The following is an 18,738-nucleotide window of genomic DNA, read 5'->3' as shown; positions in this document are numbered from 1 at the left end:
TTTGGGGTTGCTCCCTGGCACCCCATAAGATTCCCTAGCCTGCCAGGAGTGATCCCTGAGCACAGAGCTGGATGTAATCTCTAAACATCATCAGGTATGGCATCCAACCTCTGCCCAAATAAAAAAGGAATGGAGGGGCCAGAGCGGTGGCGCAAGCAGTAGGGAATCTACCTTGCCCGTTCTAGCCTAAGATGGACCACGGTTCAATCCCCCGGTATCCCATATGGTCACCCAAGCCGGAGCAATTTCTGAGCGCATAGCCAGGAGTAACCCCTGAGCGCCACTGGGTGTGGCCCAAAAATAAAAACAAAAAAAAAACAAACAAAAAAGAGATGGAGTGATAGCACATTTGGCAGGGCACTTGCCTTTATGCATTCAACCAGGGTTTGATTCCCTAGCACCTTATATTGTTTCCTGAGCCCCTTAGATTGATGGCTGAATGCACCTTAGATTGATGAATGCACGCTTAGACTGATGGCTGAGCACCGCCGGGTGTGACCCCAAAACCAAAACCAAAAAAAAACAAGAGAAGCTAAGAAATTTTTTTTTTTTTTTTTTTTTTTTTTTTTTGGTTTTTGGGCCACACCTTGCGTTTCTCAGGGGTTACTCCTGGCTGTCTGCTCAGAAATAGCTCCTGGCAGGCACGGGGGACCATATGGGACACCGGGATTCGAACCAACCACCTTTGGTCCTGGATCGGCTGCTTGCAAGACAAACACTGCTGTGCTATCTCTCCGGGCCCAAGAGAATTATTTTTTAAGTTTTGGGGGGCCGGAGAGATAGCATGGAGTTAAGGCGTTTGCCTTTTATGCAGAAAGACGGTGGTTCAAATCCCGGTATCCCTTTTGGTCCCCTATGCCTGCCAGGGGCGATTTCCTTTTTTTTTTTTTTTTTTCTGTTTTTTTGTTTTGTTTTGTTTTGGGGTCACACCTGGCAGTGCTCAGGGGTTACTCCTGGCTCCACGCTCAGAAATCCCAGGGGAGCCAGGAGTATCCCCTGAGCACTGCCGGGTGTGACCCCCCAAAAAATAAACTTTTGGAATTACACCCAGCAATACTCAGGTCTTTCTCCCAGTTCTGCGCCCAGGAGTCACTCCAGGCTGTGCTCAGGAGACCCTATGGGGTGCCGGGAATTAAACCCAGGTCATCCTCATGCAAGGTAAGGGCCCTCCCCTCTGTGCTATTGTTCAGGCGCCACCACAATTTCAAGGATTTTTGCCAGCGTGATGAGACTAAAACCAGCCTAAAACCGGATCAGACCAGGTTTTACCCGGGGACCTTCCTGTCCTGAAGATCATGGGAAGCAGTTTAGAGACACTTGTGGTCATAGCAACGGCCTTGTTCCAAATACTAAGAGTGCTAGTCCACCTCCTCCCCTGTAGTGCCCAGAGAGTCCAACATGAAGATTCCCATAACACCAGAGTGTAGGGCCCACAGCTGGAGCTGTTCCCTAAACTCACTCTTTGCATCATTCAGTACACTCAGCAGGAAACTTTGTTTGTTTGTTTTTTGAGTCACACCCGGCAGCACTCAGGGGTTACTCCTGGCTCTGTGCTCAGAAATTGCTCTTGACAGACTCGAGGGAATCATATGGGATGCCGGGATTCGAACCACCGTCCTTCTGCATGCAAGGCAAAGACCTTACCTCCCTGCTCTCTCTCTCTGGCCCCCCAGCAGGAAACTTTTATTGGGAAAAACAGTTTAACATAACAAACAAATAAACAAAAAAGAAAAAAAAAAGGGGCCGGGCGGTGGCGCTAAAGGTAAGGTGCGCCTGCCTTGCCTGCGGTAGCCTTGGACGGACCATGGTTCGATCCCCTGGTGTCCCATATGGTCCCCCAAGCCAGGAGCAACTTCTGAGCGCATAGCCAGGAGTAACCCCTGAGCGTTACCGGATGTGGCCCAAAAACCAAAAAAGAAAAAAAAAAAAAAAAAAAAAAAGAAAAAATTGTTGGGGCCGGCGAGGTGGCGCTAGAGGTAAGGTGTCTGCCTTGCAAGTGCTAGTGAAGGAAGGACCTCGGTTCGATTTCCCCGGCGTCCCATATGGTCCCCCCAAGCCAGGGGCAATTTCTGAGTGCTTAGCCAGGAGTAACCCCTGAGCATCAAACAGATGTGGCCCGAAAATCCAAAAAAAAAAAAAAAAGAAAAAAAATTGTTTAACAAATTTGTTTCTGTTACTTGCAATGCAAAGGTTAGAACGCATGAGGGCACGAAATTCAGGCACCGGCTTTTGGAACTGAAACTTGGTGCATTAACAGGGAACCCAGTGAGGTGACCTGGGACAGCCACAGATTTTGATTTTGATATTTGGGGGGGAGGGGGGTTTGAGAACGACACCTAGTGGAACTCAGGGCTTTCTCCTGGCTCTGGGCTCAGGAAACACTCCTGAAAATGCTAATGGGGAGCTCTATGGAATGTCAGGGGTTGAACCCGGTATGCCTTGGCCAAGGCAAGAGCTCCCCTTGTTGTGCTACTATTCTGGCTTTAATTTTGGTTTGTGTGTTTAGGGGTCACACCCAGGGATGCTTCTGGTTCTGCACTGTTGGGTTGGTTCCCAGCTATGCTCATGGGAGGACCATGATGTGGTGCTGGAATTCAAAAATGGGTCTGGATCCTGGAAGACAATCACTCAGCCCTTAGAGCTAACTCCCCTGTTCCCAAATATTTGGAGCGTGGTGAGGCCGATCACACAAAGTTCAAGGGCTCTGGGTGCAGGAATGTCCCCAGGTGGAGCTGTGGGGACCATATGTGGTGTTGGAGAGTAAACCAAGGTCAGTTGCTTGCAATGCAATTGCCTTTGCTCCTGTGTGACATATATTCAGAATATATATATATATATTTTTTTTTTGACAGGGGGCACACTCAGAGGTGCTCAGGGCTTACTCTGTGCTCTGTGCTTGGAATCTCTCCTGGCAAGTTCTCAGGACCTTATAGGATGCTAGAGTTTATTTATTTTTTGTTGGCGCTGAAGAGATAACATGGAGGTAAGACGTTTGCCTTGCATGCAGAAGGACAGTGGTTCAAATTCCAGCGTCCCATATGATCCCCCTAACCTGCCAGGAGCTATTTCTGAGCATAGAGCCAGGAATAACCCCTGAGCACTGCCAGGTGTGACCCAAACACCACAGATAAAATAAATAAATAAATAAAAATAAAAATATTTATTTTTTGTTGTTACACTGGGTGGTGCTCAGGGTTTACTCCTGACAGGCTCAGGGGACCATATGGAATGCCAGGAATTGAATCGGGATCCATTGGGGTTGGCCATGTGCAAGGCAAACGCCCTATGCTATGCTATTGCTCTGGCTCAGATACTGGAGTTTAAACCTAGGTCAGGAGCCGGAGATATAGCATGGAGGTAAGGCATTTGCCTTTCATGCAGAAGGTCATTGGTTCGAATCCCGGCATCTCATATGGTCCCCCAAGCCTGCCAGGAGTGATTTCTGAGTGTGGAGCCAGGAGTAACCCCCTGAGCGCTGCCGGGTGAGACCCAAAAAGAAACAAAAACGGGCCCGGAGAAATAGCACAGCGGTGTTTGCCTTGCAAGCAGCCGATCCAGGACCAAAGGTGGTTGGTTCGAATCCCGGTGTCCCATATGGTCCCCCGTGCCTGCCAGGAGCTATTTCTGAGCAGACAGCCAGGAGTAACCCCTGAGCAATACAGGGTGTAGTCCAAAAACAAAAAACAAAAAAAACAAAAATAAATAAACCTAGGTCAGCTATGTACTATGTACATATGTACTATGTCTTTTACCCCAAGTCAGAGTTCTTTGGGTTTTTGTTTTGGGGCCACACCCAGCAGGGCTCAGGGTTACTCCTGGCTCTGCATTCAGAAATCACTTCTGGGGGCCAGAGCAATAGCGCAGCAGTAGGACGTTCCCTTTGCACGCGGCTAACTCAGGACAGACCTTGGTCAACCCTGCTTCCTTTGATCCCCAGAACTCTGGGGTTCAATCCCCGGTGTCCCACATGGTCCCCCAAGCCAGGAGCGATTTCTGAGCGCTGAGCCAGGAGTAACCCCTGAGCATAACCAGGTGTGGCCACAAAAAAACAAAACAAAACAAAACAAAAAGAACCCACAAGCAAGGCAAACGCCCTTCCCACTGTACTATCACACTGGCTGCAATTCAGAGATTTGTGAGGGGTGAGGGGGCAACTACATTTAGAGATGCTCATGGTTTACTCCTGGCTCAGTGCTCAAGGGTTACTTCCTGGTGAGGTTCGGAGGGAACTCTCTAAAATGCCCCACATTGATCCCATGTGGGCTGTGTGCAAGACAAGTGCCTTACCTGTTGTACTTGTTTCTCCAGCACTCCAGGGACAGTTTTTTTAGTTTTGGTTTTGGGACCACACCCAGCAATGCTCAGGAATTATTTCTAACCCTGCAGTTAGGAATTACCCCTGGCAGATTTAGGGGATTTTATGGAATGCCAAAGATTAAACCTGAGTCTGTCATGTTAAAGGCAAATGCTGTCCCTGCTGATCTATCTCTTTGATCCTTGGCTGCACTTTCTTTTGTTTTGGGGCCACACACCTGGTAGTGCTCAGGGCTTATTCCTGGCTCTGTGCTCAGGAGTCACTCCTGGCAATGCTCGGGGGATCAGATGGGATGCCGAAGATGGAACCCAAGTCGGCTGTGTGCAAGGCAAATGCCCTACTCACTGTGCTATTGCTCAGGCCCCTGGTCCCCACTTTCTCGGATGGCAATGGACCTCCCAGGGCTGAAGGATCTAACTCCAACGAGGTGGAGGATCACAGGATCATTCCTGATCACTCTCCTTGCTGCTCCTCTAAAGCCTCACCCTCCTGGCCACAGGCATGACTGAGAGGTGACTCCACACCGCCATGACTGTTGTGGAATTTCCCAGGGGCAGGTCCAAGGTGAAGGTTCGGGGGCAGCCTGGGTAGATGACAGGAGCTTCAGCCACTGGTCACCCTCCTCATCCAGCACAGTATGCTGGGGTGAGGCTTGGCCCAGCTTCTCTGGTCCTTGAGGTCTTCCTAGCTTGTAGTGACGTCCCCCAATCTTGGCTGCTGAATAAGCATGGGGTGCACCCTATCCCCAGCAGCATCCGCTCAGAAGTGCTTCAGTTATTAGAAATTTAGGGGGGCACCTTGAGTGATAGGACAGGGGGAAGGGCACTTGCCTGATGTGTAGCTGAATTGGGTTCAATCCCTGCACCCCATAAGGTGGCCATAAGGGCACCCTGAGGACTGATTCCTGAGTGCAGAACCAGGAGTAAGCCTTGTGTTTCATTGGTGTGGTTCTGAAACAAAATTTATGGAGGTAAGGCGTTTGCCTTTCATGCAGGAGGTCATCTGTTCGAATCCCGGCGCCCCATATGGTCCCTAGTGCCTGCCAGGAGCAATTTCTGAGCCTGGAGCCAGGAATAACCCCTGAGTACTGCCAGGTGTGACCCAAAAACCACACACACACAAAAAAAGGAGGGGGTGGAGCAGTGGTGCAGCAGTAGGGCTGACCTAGGACAGACCATGGTTTGATCTCCTGGCGTGCCATATGGTCCCCCAAGCCAGGAGCAATTTCTGAGTGCATAGCCAGGAGTAACCCCAGAGTCACCAGGTGTGGCCCAAAAACAAAATACCAAAAAAAAAAAAAAAAAAGACAGGGGCTGGGCGGTGGCGCTGGAGGTAAGGTGCCTGCCTTGCCTGCGCTAGCCTAGGACGGACCGCGGTTCGATCCCCCGGCGTCCTATATGGTCCCCCAAGAAGCCAAGAGCAACTTCTGAGCGCATAGCCAGGAGTAACCCCTGAGCGTCACAGGGTGTGGCCCAAAAACAAAAAACAAAAAACAAAACAAAACAAAAAAAGACAAAAGGAAAAATGTTGGAGTTTTGATTCAAACCCTCCAGTGCTTATGGTTGACTCCTGGCTCTGTGCTCAGGGATCTCTCCTGTAGTATTTGGGGGCACCCTACAAGGTGCCATGGTCAGCCATGTTGAAGGCAAATGCCTGACCCTCTGTGCTAACTCTCTTGTCTCCTGGGTTTTGTTTTGTTGTTGTTGTTGTTGTTTGGTCTTTGGGTCACACCCGGTGGTGCTCAGGGGTTACTCCTGGCTCTTTACTCAGATATCTTTCCTTGAGCCAGAGAGATAGCACAGCGGTAGGGCATTTGCCTTGCATGCGATCAACACAGGACAGCCTGGTTCAGTTCCCGGCATCCCATATGGTCCCCCGAGTTTGCCAGGAGAGATTTCTGAGCACAGAGTCAGGAGTAACCCCTGAGCGCTGCTGAATGTGAACCCCCCAAAAAAGGTGGGGGCCAGAGAGATAGCACAGCAGTAGGGTGTTTGCTTTGCTGATCCATGATGGATGGTGGTTCAAATTCCAGCATCCCAGAGGGTTCTCTGAGCCAGCCAGGAGCGGATTTTATTTTAAACTTTTTGTTTGTTTGTTTTGTTTTTTTGGGGGCCACACCCACTGATGCTTAGGGAGTTACTCCTGCTGTGTGCTAAGAAATCGCTCCTGGGGGCCGGGAGAGATAGCACAGCGGTGTTTGCCTTGCAAGCAGCCGATCAAGGACCAAAGGTGGTTGGTTTGAATCCCGGTGTCCCATATGGTCCCTGGTGCCTGCCAGGAGCTATTTCTGAGCAGATAGCCAGAAGTAACCCCTGAGCAGTGCCGGGTGTGGCCCAAAAACCAAAAAAAAAAAAAAAAAAAGAAAGAAATCGCTCCTGGCTTGGGGGACCATATGGGACGCCGGGGGATGGAACCACAGTCCGTCCTAGGCTAGCACTTGCAAGGCAGATGCCCTACCTCTAGTGCCACCGCAGGAACGATTTCTGAGCGCTGAGCCAGGAGTAACCCCTGAGCACTGCTGGATGTGACCCAAAAACAAAACAAAAAGAAATCTCTCCTGACAGGCATGGGGGATAATAGGGATGCCAGGATTCGAACCACCATCTGTCCTATATCAGCAGTGTGCAAGGCAAACCCTCTACTGCTGTGCTATTTCTCTTTATTATTTTTTGTGTGGGGTCCACACCCAGCAGTGCTCAGAGGTTATTCCTGGCGGTGCTTGGAGGGATCAAAATGGGTTCAAAATGGATTTGAACTGGGTTCAAACTGGGGAGGCAAATGCCCTCTCCGCTGTGCTATTGCTCTGGCTCCAGCTTTTTCATTTTTGTTCTGGGGCCACTCTAGGCTCCAGGCCCCCTGCTGGGTTTCACTCACCTGGGGACTGGAAGCTTTGCAATGTCAAACTTAGGCCTCCAGTGAACCCTCACCCTTTGATCCATTTTGCTCTAGTGCCCTGCCCAGTGCTGTTGCTTCTCCTATATTTTTGTTTTGGTGCCACACTTGGCAGTGCTTGGAATCACTCCTGGAAGTGCTCAGGATCCCTTTGGTTTTTTTTTGTTTGTTTGTTTGTTTTTGTTTTGTTTTTGGGTCACACTCAGTAGTGCTCAGGGGTTACTCCTGGCTCTACACTCAGAAATCACTCCTGGCAGGCTCAGGGGACCATATGGGATGCTGGGATTCGAACCACTGTCCTTCTGCATGCAAGGCAAAAGCTCTACCTCCATGCTATCTCTCCAGCCCCTCGGGATCCCTTTGTGATGCCAGGGATTGAACCAAGGTCAGCTACATGCAAAGCAAGCACCCTCCCTGCTGTCCTATCACTCCTGTAAATGCTTCTGCCCCCCAACTTTGTTTTAGTTGGGCTACACCCACTGATACTCAGGGCTCAAACCTGGTTCTGCACTCTGATATCACGCCTGACAGTAACTGGGGGAATGCTTGGGGTGCTGGCTATTGAATGCAGGAAGGCCACATGCCAGGCAAGCACCACCCCTGGAAAGAACCACCCCCGCTGTACTAGCTGACCTGTCCCCATGTAAGTGCTGCCTTTTTGTTGTTTGTTTTTGTTTGGGGCCACACCAGCCTATGCTCAGGACTGACTCTTGGCTCTGCACTCAGGGATCACCCCTCGTAGTGCTTGAGAGACAGATAAGATTTGATTCTGGGGATTGAACCCAGGTCAGCTGTGTGCAAGAAAGAGTCCTACCTACTGTACTATCAGCCTGGCCCTCTTTTTTCTTTCTGTTTTGGGGCCACACCACACTGCTTGTGTTCAGAAGTTACTCCTGGCTCTGCACACAGAAATTACTCCTGGCAGGCTCATGGAACCATATGGGATGCCAGGGATTGAATCCAGGTTAGCTGCATACAAGACAAATGCTCTCCCCACTGTGTTATCACTTTGGCTCCACCTTCCAGTGCTTCTTAAAGGAAGATAGCCGGAGCCAGAGTGATAGCACAGCAGTAAGGCCTTTGCCTTGCACATGGCTGACCTGGGATGGACCCAGGTTTGATCCCTGGCATCCCATATGGTCCCCTGAGACTGCTAGGAGCAATTTCTGAGCAAAAAGCCAGGAGTCCAAAAATGAAAAAGCCACGGGCCGGGTAGGTGGCGCTGGAGGTAAGGTGTCTGCCTTGCAAGCACTAGCCAAGGAAGGACCGCGGTTCGATCCCCCGGCGTCCCATATGGTCCCCCCAAGCCAGGGGCGATTTCTGAGCACATAGCCAGGAGTAACCCCTGAGTGTCAAACGGGTGTGGCCCAAAAACCAAAATAAAAAAAAAAAATGAAAAAGCCAGGAGTAATCCCTGAGCACCTGAGCTCTGCTGAATGTGGCCCAAAAACCGAAAAACGAAACAAACAGGAGCCAGAGAGATAGCATGGAGGTAAGGCGTTTGCCTTGCATGCAGAAGGATGGCGGTTTGAATCCTGGCATCCCATATGGTCCCCTGAGCCTGCCAGGAGCAGCAATTTCTTTCTTTCTTTCTTTCTTTCTTTTCTTTCTTTTCTTTCTTTTCTTCTTCTTTCTTTCTTTCTTTCTCTTTCTTTCATTTTTCTTTCTTTTCTTTCTTTCTTTCTCTTCTCTCTCTCTCTCTCCTCTCTCTTCTCTCTCTCTCTCTCTCTCTCTTTCTTTCTCTTTCTTTCTTTCTTTCTTTCTTTCTTTCTTTCTTTCTTTCTTTCTTTCTTTCTCTCTTTCTTTCTTCTCTCTTTCTTCTCTTTCTTTCTTTCCTTTCTTTCTTTCTTTCTTTCCTTTTCTTTCTTTCTTTCTTTCATTTTTTCTTTCTTTCTTTCTTTTTTTTTTTTTTTTTTGGTTTTTGGTTTTTGGGCCACACCCGGTAATGCTCAGGGGTTACTCTTGGCTATGCGCTCAGAAGTTGCTCCTGGCTCGGGGGACCATATGGGACACCAGGGGATTGAACCGTGGTCCGTCCAAGGCTAGCGCAGGCAAGGCAGGCACCTTACCTTTAGCGCCACCGCCCGGCCCCTCTTTTCTTTCTTTCTTTCTTTCTTTCTTTCTTTCTTTCTTTCTTTCTTTCTTTCCTTTCTTTTCTTTCTTTCTTTTTCTTTCTTTCTTTCTTTCTTTCTTTCTTCTTTCTTTCTTTCTTTCTTTCTTTCTTTTTTCCTTTCTTTCTTTCTTTCTTTCTTTTTTTTTTTTTTTTTGTTTTTGGGCCACACCTGGCATTGCTCAGGGGTTACTCCTGGCTGTCTGCTCAGAAATAGCTCCTGGCAGGCACGGGGGACCATATGAGACACCGGGATTCGAACCAACCACCTTTGGTCCTGGATCGACTGCTTGCAAGGCAAACATCTCTCCAGGCCCAGGAGCAGCAATTTCTGAGCATAGAGCCAGGAGTAACTGCTGAGTGCTGCCAGGTGTGACCCAACAACCAAAATAATAATAATAATAATAATAAACAAACAAATAAAGGAAGTTACCCCCCAACCGAGTAGGCTCGATCAACCTACTCCTGTAATCCTCCTGTCTTCCCCTCTGACCTGGTTGCTGTCCCCCTCAATCTCAATCCCGCCCCCAACTCTCCACTGCCCCAGGACCCAGTTAGGAGGAAAGTCCATTGCATGTGCCTTTATCCTTTGGTCTTGGCTTGGTCTTCAGGTGTGCTTCAGTAGAACTGGAGTGATAGTACATCAAGTTAAGGCGGACGGCCAACCCATATTCAATCCACGATACCCCGGAGGGTTCCCAAAAGGAAGGATCCCTGAGCACAGAGCCAGGAGTCAGCCAAGAGCACCAATAGGCATAGCCCCCAAACCAAAAACAATCACCCAAAAACTCCCAAAACATCCATCTTTTTGTTTTCTGAAAGGGGTCGCATCCAGTGATGCTCAGAGGTTCCTCTAGGCTCAGTACTCCGGGATCACTCCTGGCAGTGCTCCAGGGCCTGTGGGATGCCAGGGATGAAACCCAGGTCAGCCATATGCAAGGCAAGAACCCTTTCCACTGTGTCCTCTCTCTCTCCAGCACCCCCAAGCAGAATTATTTTGGAGACTGGCCCCTGAATCTGACCTCACTGACTCTACTCTTTCTGGAACCTTCCACATCTCCTTATAAACTTCCCCCTCCCCTGGATAAACATCTTCCCCAGCCATATGGGGCCCCACATGCCTTCACACTTCCTTCCCCACACCCCTCCTTTTGGGTGTCCACTTGCGCTGCCTCCCACCTCCTCCTGTCTAACTGGGGTGCCGGGTAACCCGTGTTGCTTGTGTCCAGGCCAGGCGGGGGCCGGTGTGGGGCGGATCTCAAACCCGTCAGACAACTTTACTGTTCCCTTAAGTCTCAGCTCAGAGGCAGCCTTGGCTGGGCCTAGTAGGTTTTGGGGGGCAGCTAAACAGCCCTGGGCCAGTACTGCCAGAGGACACCTGGGGGCAAGGCACAGGTGAGTGTGGGCACTGGGGGGGGCACAGAGATGATTGTGGGCAGAAGACAGGGTTTAAGGAAGTGGAACAGAAAGAAATAATGAGAACCGGGCAGAAAGGGCCACACGATCGGGGAGATGAACAGACGGAGAGACTGGCTGAGACAGAGCAGCCATCACAGACAGACAGACAGACAGGCAGGCAGGCAGGCAGGCACAGGCGGAATCCGAGCTGAGCAGACAGACAGACAGACACAAGATCCCAGAGAGACAGAAAGAAACAAAGCCGGATCTGGGGCGTTTAGAGCTAAGTAGACAAAGAACAGGCAAGCAGGGAGGGGGAAGGCTTGGAAAAGCGGGGACAGAGGCTGCATGATCTGGGGGGAAGGTGGAGGCCCCGCTGCCTGCCTCAGTTTCCTCTGCTGTACTCTGGGAAAGGCCTAAAGAGAGGAGGCTGGCGCAGGGCGTATAGAGTGGGGAACCCGGCGGAGGGCAGGGGAAGTGGATGTCGGAGGGAGAAGTGGTCAGGGTGCTCTGGAGGAGGAGATGGTCCCCGGGCTGGGGAAGACTGGGGCTTTCCAGAACAGGGAGAAACAGGAAGTGGCAGTGCTGGCCCTAGGGCTGGGCCAGCCCACCTGCCTGCCTCACCTGCAACCCAAGGCTCCACCCCCCAACCCCCCAACTTTTGGTCTCCTTCAAGAGGGGCACAGCCCTAGAGCCCTTCCCAGCAGAAACACCAAGGTTGGGAATGCAGGGGACATTCAGGCAGAGAAACTGAGGCAGGGGAAGATGGTATGATCTAGGATCAGCCCCCCACCCCCAGCATACACATGTGTGTACATGTGTATTTACATGTATGTACAGGTGTACATTGCTTTTCCTGTGATCACTTCCAGCGAAAGAGGGAGTCATCCTTCCAGGCTGAGGGATCCCCATTTTTTTCTAAGGCCAAGTTGTCTAATGTTTGTTTTTGTTTTGGGGCCACACCCGGTGATGCTTGCTTACTCCTGGCTTACTCTTTGGTTCTGCACTCAGGCATCACTCCTGGCGGTGCTCAGGAGACCCTGTGGGGTGCCGGGTTTCTTTTTTTTTTTTTTTTTTTGTGGTTTTTGGGTCACACCCGGCAGTGCTCAGGGGTTATTCCTGGCTCCAGGCTCAGAAATTGCTCCTGGCAGGCACGGGAGGACCATATATGGGACGCCGGGATTCGAACCGATGACCTCCTGCATGAGAGGCAAACGCCTTACCTCCATGCTATCTCTCCGGCCCCTTTTTTTTTTTTTTTTTTTTTTTTTTTTTTTGAGGGTGCCGGGTTTCTAACCCGGGTTGGACATGTACAAGGCAAATGTCCTCCCCACTGTAATATAGCTCAGACCTAGTCTAATTATTCCAATAAAATGAGACACAATGGGCTGGACAGAGAGAACAGTGGGGAGGACACTTGCCTTGCGCTCAGGAGTGATTTTTTTTGTTGTTTTTGGGTCACACCCGGCAGTGCTCAGGGGTTACTTATGGCTCTGAGCTCAGAAATCGCTCCTGGCCGGATTGAAGGACCATAAAGGATGCCAGGATTTGGGGCCGGGCGGTGGCGCTAGAGGTAAGGTGCCTGCCTTGCCTGCGCTAGCCTTGGATGGACCGCGGTTCGATCCCCCGGTTTCCCATATGGTCCCCCAAGCCAGGAACAACTTCTGAGCGCATAGCCAGGAGTAACCCCTGAGCATCACCGGGTGTGGCCCAAAAACCAAAAATAAATAAATAAATAAATAAATAAAGGATGCCAGGATTCGAATCAGGTTCGTCCTGGATCGGTACATACAAGGCAACGCCCTACCACTGTGTTATCACTCTGGCCCGGGCCAGGAGTGATTTCTGAGTGCAGAGCCAGGAGTGACCCCTGAGTACTGCTGGGTGTGGCCCCAAAACAAACAAAATAAAACAAAACAAAACAAAAAACCACAGTGGGATCCCCAGAACATTGAGCTTGGATTAGCCCCAGCACTGCTGGATATGACCACATGATAGGTGAGCTTGGGGCTTCAGATGACACAGCTCTCTTATTTTTTTTTTCGACGACTCAGCTCTCAAAGAGCACTGTGTCCCCAATAATACCGGGAACACCCAGATGCCAAGAGATTATGCTTCAAAATTCCCAGACCAAGGCCGGGATAGATAGAGTAGTGAGAAGGGTGCTTGTCTTCCACAGTGCTGACCCTGACCCCTGGCACCCCCATAGGGTGAGCCTGAGCCCTAGGAGTAAGCCCTGAGTACCTCTGGGTGTATCCTGCCCCAAAACAAGCAAACAAAACCAAACAGTAAATCCCAGTTTGATGAACTCTGGGCCCTCCTAATTGTATTAGAATCTTATGCCAACGGCCCAGGGCCAGGGGAAGTTTGGGGGGTTCCTGCATGGAACAGGGGCGGTGCCAGCTACGGCTGGGAACCTTAACTAAAGCATCATCAGAAAGTGCTGGAGACATGTGGCAGCCGGGAAGGGTACTTGCTTTGCACACACACCCATTCCGGGGATCAATCTCCTGATCCCCTTAGGGTCCCTGAGCACCGCAAGCATCACTGGGTGTGACCCCAAAACTAAAATAAAGCATCAATCAATCAATCAGACAGAAGCCTGGACTCAGGACCTTTGTCCCACTGGAAATGGGTGTCAGCATTCATGACCAGTGTGGACAGTGGCTCTAAGGGGCTAGTGTGCATGCGGACAGCCCAGACTTCATCCAGGGGTCACATGACCCAGGAGAACCCCATCCCTAGCACCTTGCTGAGAATAGACCCCAATAACATTGTCCTGGCATTTACCTAAAAGGACCAGGGAATCTTCTAAAGAGGCAAACCCACTTTCTTGGTTGGGGGGGGGGTCTGTTGGGTTATGTCCAGTAATGCTCAGATCTGATTCCTAGCTCTGTGCTCTGGGGACTCTATGGGAGGCCGGGGATCGAACTCGGATCAGGCTTGCAAAGCCAGAGGTCTCCCCGCTGTGCTATATCCAGCCCCCAGATGTACCAGTTCTTCAGCCTGCCCTGCAGTGCCTGGAGGTTAGGGTCCCTCCCTGCTCTAGCCTGTGCTAAGCCCATTAAGCTTCCTACAGCCCCCCAGACCCTCAAACTTGAAATTCTCAAAGCCTAAGTACTAAGCATAGTACTAAGTACTAAGTACTATGCTCTCTTCTGTCCTCAAAGACCTGATGGCTTTCTGCCTCTAAGGCACAGAGAGGTCAAGGAGTTTTTCGGGGATTACACAGCAAGGAAGGCCAGGTCTCCGTGGGACGGGACTGGGGCTGGGGTTAGACTTGGAGATCCTGAGAGTTCGGTTCCTTTTGCTTTCTGAATTTTGCCTCTGGATCTTCCCTGGAAATCCCCACGTCTGATTAACTCCTTAGACATTCCCTAGTGAGGCTGACTCCGGGGTGCTCAGACGGCCCAACCCACTCCATTTAGGGCCAATCTATCTATCATGACAGACCACACCACTTCCCCAGGTGGGTGTGGCAGAGGACCAGAGTCCATGTAAAGCAGGGCAGGACTGGGAGATAGCACAGTGGGGAAGGCACTTTCCTTGCACGTGACCTACCTGGGTTAGATCCCTGAGTCCACCCTTTCCCATCGCCAGGGAGGATCCCTGCGTGTAGAATCAGGAGTCAGTCTCAGCCTGTTGGATGTGTCCCCCTCCGCAAAAAAACAAAGCAAAACAAAACGTGCCCTTCTATCCCAAGGCCCTGGGCCCCCTTTCCTCTTGTCCCTACCTCAGTTTTTTTTGTCCTGCAGTTATTTTGCACCCTTCTCCACTGATCTACCCTTTGTGCTCAATTTGTTATATACATATACATAGATGTATATATATATATTTAAGATGGGGGTCGCACCCAGCAACGTTGAGCTCTGTGCTCAGAGATCACTCCTGGTGGTGCTTGAGGAACCCTATGAGTTGCCAGGGATTCAATCTGGGTTGTTTGGGTGCAAGACAAAAGCCTTCCCTACTGTAAAATTATTGCTTTGGACCCTGTTGTCTTTTTATTTTTATTATTATTATTTTTTTTTTTTTTGGTTTTTGGGCCACACCCGGCGGTGCTCAGGGGTTACTCCTGGCTGTCTGCTCAGAAATAGCTCCTGGCAGGCACGGGGACCATATGGGATACTGGGATTCGAACCAACCACCTTTGGTCCTGGATCGGCTGCTTGCAAGGCAAACACCGTTGTGCTATCTCTCCGGGCCCTGTCTTTTTATTTTTATTATTTATTTTGTGTTTTGGGGCCACTCCTGGCAGCACTTAGGGGTTACTCCGAGCTCTGTGTTCAGAAGTTGCTCCTGGCAGGCTCGGGGACCATATGGGATGGCGGGGATCAAACCTAAGTTTGTCCCGGGTCGGCCATGTGCAAGGTAAATGCCCTACATCTGTGCTATCACTCCTGCCCCTGTCTTTTTTTTTTTTTTTTTTTTTGGTTTTTGGGCCACACCCGTTTGACGCTCAAGGGTTACTCCTGGCTATGTGCTCAGAAATCGCCCCTGGCTTGGGGGGACCATATGGGCCGCCGGGGATCGAACCGCTAGCGCTTACAAGGCAGACATCTTATCTCTAGCGCCACCTTCCCGGCCCCCCCTTTTTTTTTTTAAAGAGAGGAACCACACCCAGTGATGACCAGGGGTTACTCAGGCATCAATTCTGGTGCTCAGGGGACCATATGGGATGCTGGGGATCTAACACAGGTTGGATATGGGCAAGTGTGAGTGCCCTACCTACTGTAGGATCGCTTCAGCCCCAGGAAATAGGTTTGAAACATATCCCACTCTGCACCAACCAGGTAAGCTATACTCCATACTCCAGGGAGCCCTCCAGATTCTCCCTTATTGTCCTCACTTGCCTTCCCAGCCCTGATCTGGCAAAAGGGATTGTTTGGTGGCCTGGCTCTTTCTTTTTGTTTTTGTTTGTTTTTGGGTCACACTCAGCAGCGCTCAGGGGTTACTCCTGGCTTTATGCTCAGAAATAGTTCCTGGTAGGCTCAGAGGATCATATGGGATGCCGGGATTCGAACCACCTATCTTCTGCATGCAAGGCAAATGCCTTATCTCCATGCTATCTATCTGGCCCCTGCCTGGCTCTTTCTTAACTTTGACTTGGGGGTACTTTTTGAGAACAAGGCTAAGAACTGAGTTATTTCTAGGGGGAGTCAACTTTATTGATTATGGGGGTGAAAAAATAAGTGCCTCAGAGGGCACCTCTACTTAGGGAATGGTGTGGGCTCAGGAGGATGCAAACTGGTAAGGAGGCAGCTTCAGAGGATGCGGGGTGGGGTGGGGTGAGTGGGTGGAGAGAAACGTCACTGTTGAAAAGACCTCAGGAGAGGGCTGAAGAGATAATATAGCAGGGAGAGCATTTGCTTGCACGTGGAACCCAGGTTCAACCCCTTGCACCCAATAGGGTCCTCCAAGCATCACCAGCAGTGATTCCTGAGCTTGGAGCCAGAAGCAACCCCTGAACCCCACCACAAATAATTCCTGAATAGAGGCCTGGAGCATTGCCAGATATGGCAATGAGATCTCAGCAGAGTGGGGCTGTCCCCCTTAGGGCCCCTAAAGCTAGGGTACAGGAAATTTGGCAGCGGTATGAGGCATGGCCACTGTCTCTGGGCAGGGCAGTAAATCCTGCTGTCATTTGCATGGAGCTCCGGGAAGCCCCAGTGGGCAGGGAGCTGGCTGACGAGACATCCAGATCTTTGGGGCCACACCCACAATGCTCAGGGCTTCCTCCAGGCTCTGTGCTTTGGGATCACTCCTGGCAAAGGCTTGGGCAGCCGATGGGGTGTTGGGGAATCGAACCTGGCAAGACACTTTACCTGCTGTATAGTCACTCTGCCCCCAGCATCTGCTCTCTGGTGTGTGACCCCTGCGACTGATCAGCATCCCGCACTGTCACAGTTTGACTCTTGTTCAGGTAGGCAGGAAGGAGAAGGAGAAGGAGGGGGAGGTAAAGAGGAAGGGCAGGCAAGCAGGAGAGAATTTCATCTGGGGTGGTACCAGAGAGAGACAGTGATATCTAAATGGTCAAGAAGGATTCTGAGGGGCCGGAGAGAGAGCATGGGTTTGCCTTGCATGTAGAAGGACGGCATCCCATATGGTCCCTTGAGCCTGCCAAGAGTGATTTCTGACCCTAGAAGCCAGGATGAACCCCTGAGCGCTGCCGGGTGTGACTCCAACCCCCCAAAAAAACAAATCAAGAAAAGAATTCTGAACTGAGTTCTTTTAGCAGTATCTGTGGGTCTTCTGGACAGGGTTGGGGAGCCCCCAGACCATCCCTGACCAAGCATAATCAGGGGACTGAACATGCTCTGAATTCAGGACTTCTGTAAGTCGCACATGCACTCTGACCTTTAAGCCATCTCCCTGGAGTGAGGCTGGAGCTTTATTTATTTATTTATTCATTCATTCATTCATTCATTCATTTATATGCTTGTTTGGGGGGGACACATGGTGGTGCTCAGGGCTGACTCCTTATTCTGCACTCAGGGATCACTTCTGCCAGGCTTGAGGGGTGGGGGGGGGGGAACCTTATGGAATATCAGACGCGGATGGAACCGGGGTGGGCTGCGTGCAAGACAAATGCCTACCCTGTTGTCCTATGGTACCTGCCTCTGAATTGGGAGAATTGGAGAGATTGAAACATTCTAGTATAAAAGGTCAGGATGCATCAGGGCAGGGCACAGTCCGTGAAAATTGGGAGATGGCCTGGTTCCTTTCGGGGATGGCTTGAAAAGGAGGAAATAGACTGGTCAGATACGTGCGAAGGGCAAAGTGTGATGGAAACGCTATTGTTTTTTTGTTTGTTTGTTTGTTTTGGCCACACCCGGCGTTGCTCAGGGGTTAGTCCTGGCTGTCTGCTCAGAAATAGCTCCTGGCAGGCACGGGGGACCATATGGGACACCGGGATTCGAACCAACCACCTTTGGTCCTGGATCGGCTGCTTGCAAGGCAAACGCCGCTGTGCTATCTCTCCGGGCCCCGCTATTGTTTTTTTTTGTTTGATTCTATTTGGGGTCACACTGGTGGTGCTCAGAGGGTTCCTCCTGGCTCTGCACACAGGAATCATTCCTTGGTGGTGCTCAGGTTAAAGTCGGGTCGGTCAAAGCAAAGCGAGCGCGCCCCCGCTGGGAATAGAGCCTGGCTCCAGGGGTGGGATTCGAACCCGAGATTAGAGAACCAAGCCCGGGCGGCGACCGGACAGACGGGAGAAGCCACGCCCACCAAACGGCTCCGCCCACAACATAGGCCCCGCCCATGCCCCGCCCTCACGGCATGACCGGAAGTCCGCGAGCCCCCAAGATGGCGCCCGAAACCCGGAAGTGAGCGCGGCGCCGCGAAGCTCGGAGACACGGAGGCGCCGCGGGCTCCGCGCCCGGCCGGACCCGGGTCCGAGGTGAGGCGCGTCTGGTTCCCCGCCCCGCGCGCCGCCGCCGTAGCCGGGAGTTCGGGGGCTCGGGGTGCGTGTGGCGCGGCCTCGCGCGGGGGGGCGTCACGCGCCTTCCTCTTCCTCGGCGCTCCCAGCCCCGCCCTCCGCGCGACCCCCGGCCCCGCCCACGCCCGCCGCCCCGCCCACGCCCGCGACCCCCGCCGCCGCCGGAGCCTGGCCCCGCCCCCGAGGGGGACCCCACAACTCGCATTGGGCTGGGGACCCCCCACACCGCCCCCGTGATCCCTGACCCCCTGAACCCCGGGCCCCCTTTTCCGCCAAGCCGCCCCCTTTTACTTTTTCTCCCTCTGACACTTCCTGGACACCCTCACCCCTCTTTCTCTATCTTGGGGCGTCAACCCCGGAGTCTGCTTTAGGGGGTGCGAACCCCCCCTCCCCGCCTCAACCCCAGCTTCTCCAGGATCATCCCCACTCTGTACTGCAAATGGAACAGACCCCTCTCATCACTTCTCCCAGTCACTCCCTGTACCCCCAAACCCTGGACCTGGCTGGCCCACCCAAAGCAGCTGGTGGAGTGGTTGGCTTGCAGAAGTGATGGGGACCCCTGAGGTCCCTTCCTGCCATCCCCCT

At 51.7% G+C, this 18,738-nt stretch overlaps 2 protein-coding genes across 4 annotated transcripts in view; both read left to right on the top strand.

The window, feature by feature from the left end:
• POLR2E (RNA polymerase II, I and III subunit E) overlaps positions 1–18,738 on the top strand; it is a 140,318-nt gene that overhangs the window by 69,143 nt on the left and 52,437 nt on the right. The window lies entirely within an intron of this gene.
• SBNO2 (strawberry notch homolog 2) overlaps positions 18,028–18,738 on the top strand; it is a 37,177-nt gene continuing 36,466 nt past the window's right edge. The window contains exon 1 of the mRNA XM_049787964.1: positions 18,028–18,114. The gene's annotated coding sequence lies outside the window, so the exon portion shown is untranslated. The remainder of the gene's footprint in view (positions 18,115–18,738) is intronic.

This window comes from Suncus etruscus, chromosome 15 (assembly GCF_024139225.1).
Source record: "Suncus etruscus isolate mSunEtr1 chromosome 15, mSunEtr1.pri.cur, whole genome shotgun sequence".
Classification (NCBI taxonomy): domain Eukaryota; kingdom Metazoa; phylum Chordata; class Mammalia; order Eulipotyphla; family Soricidae; genus Suncus; species Suncus etruscus.
This window is presented reverse-complemented; position numbering and strand designations above follow the sequence as displayed.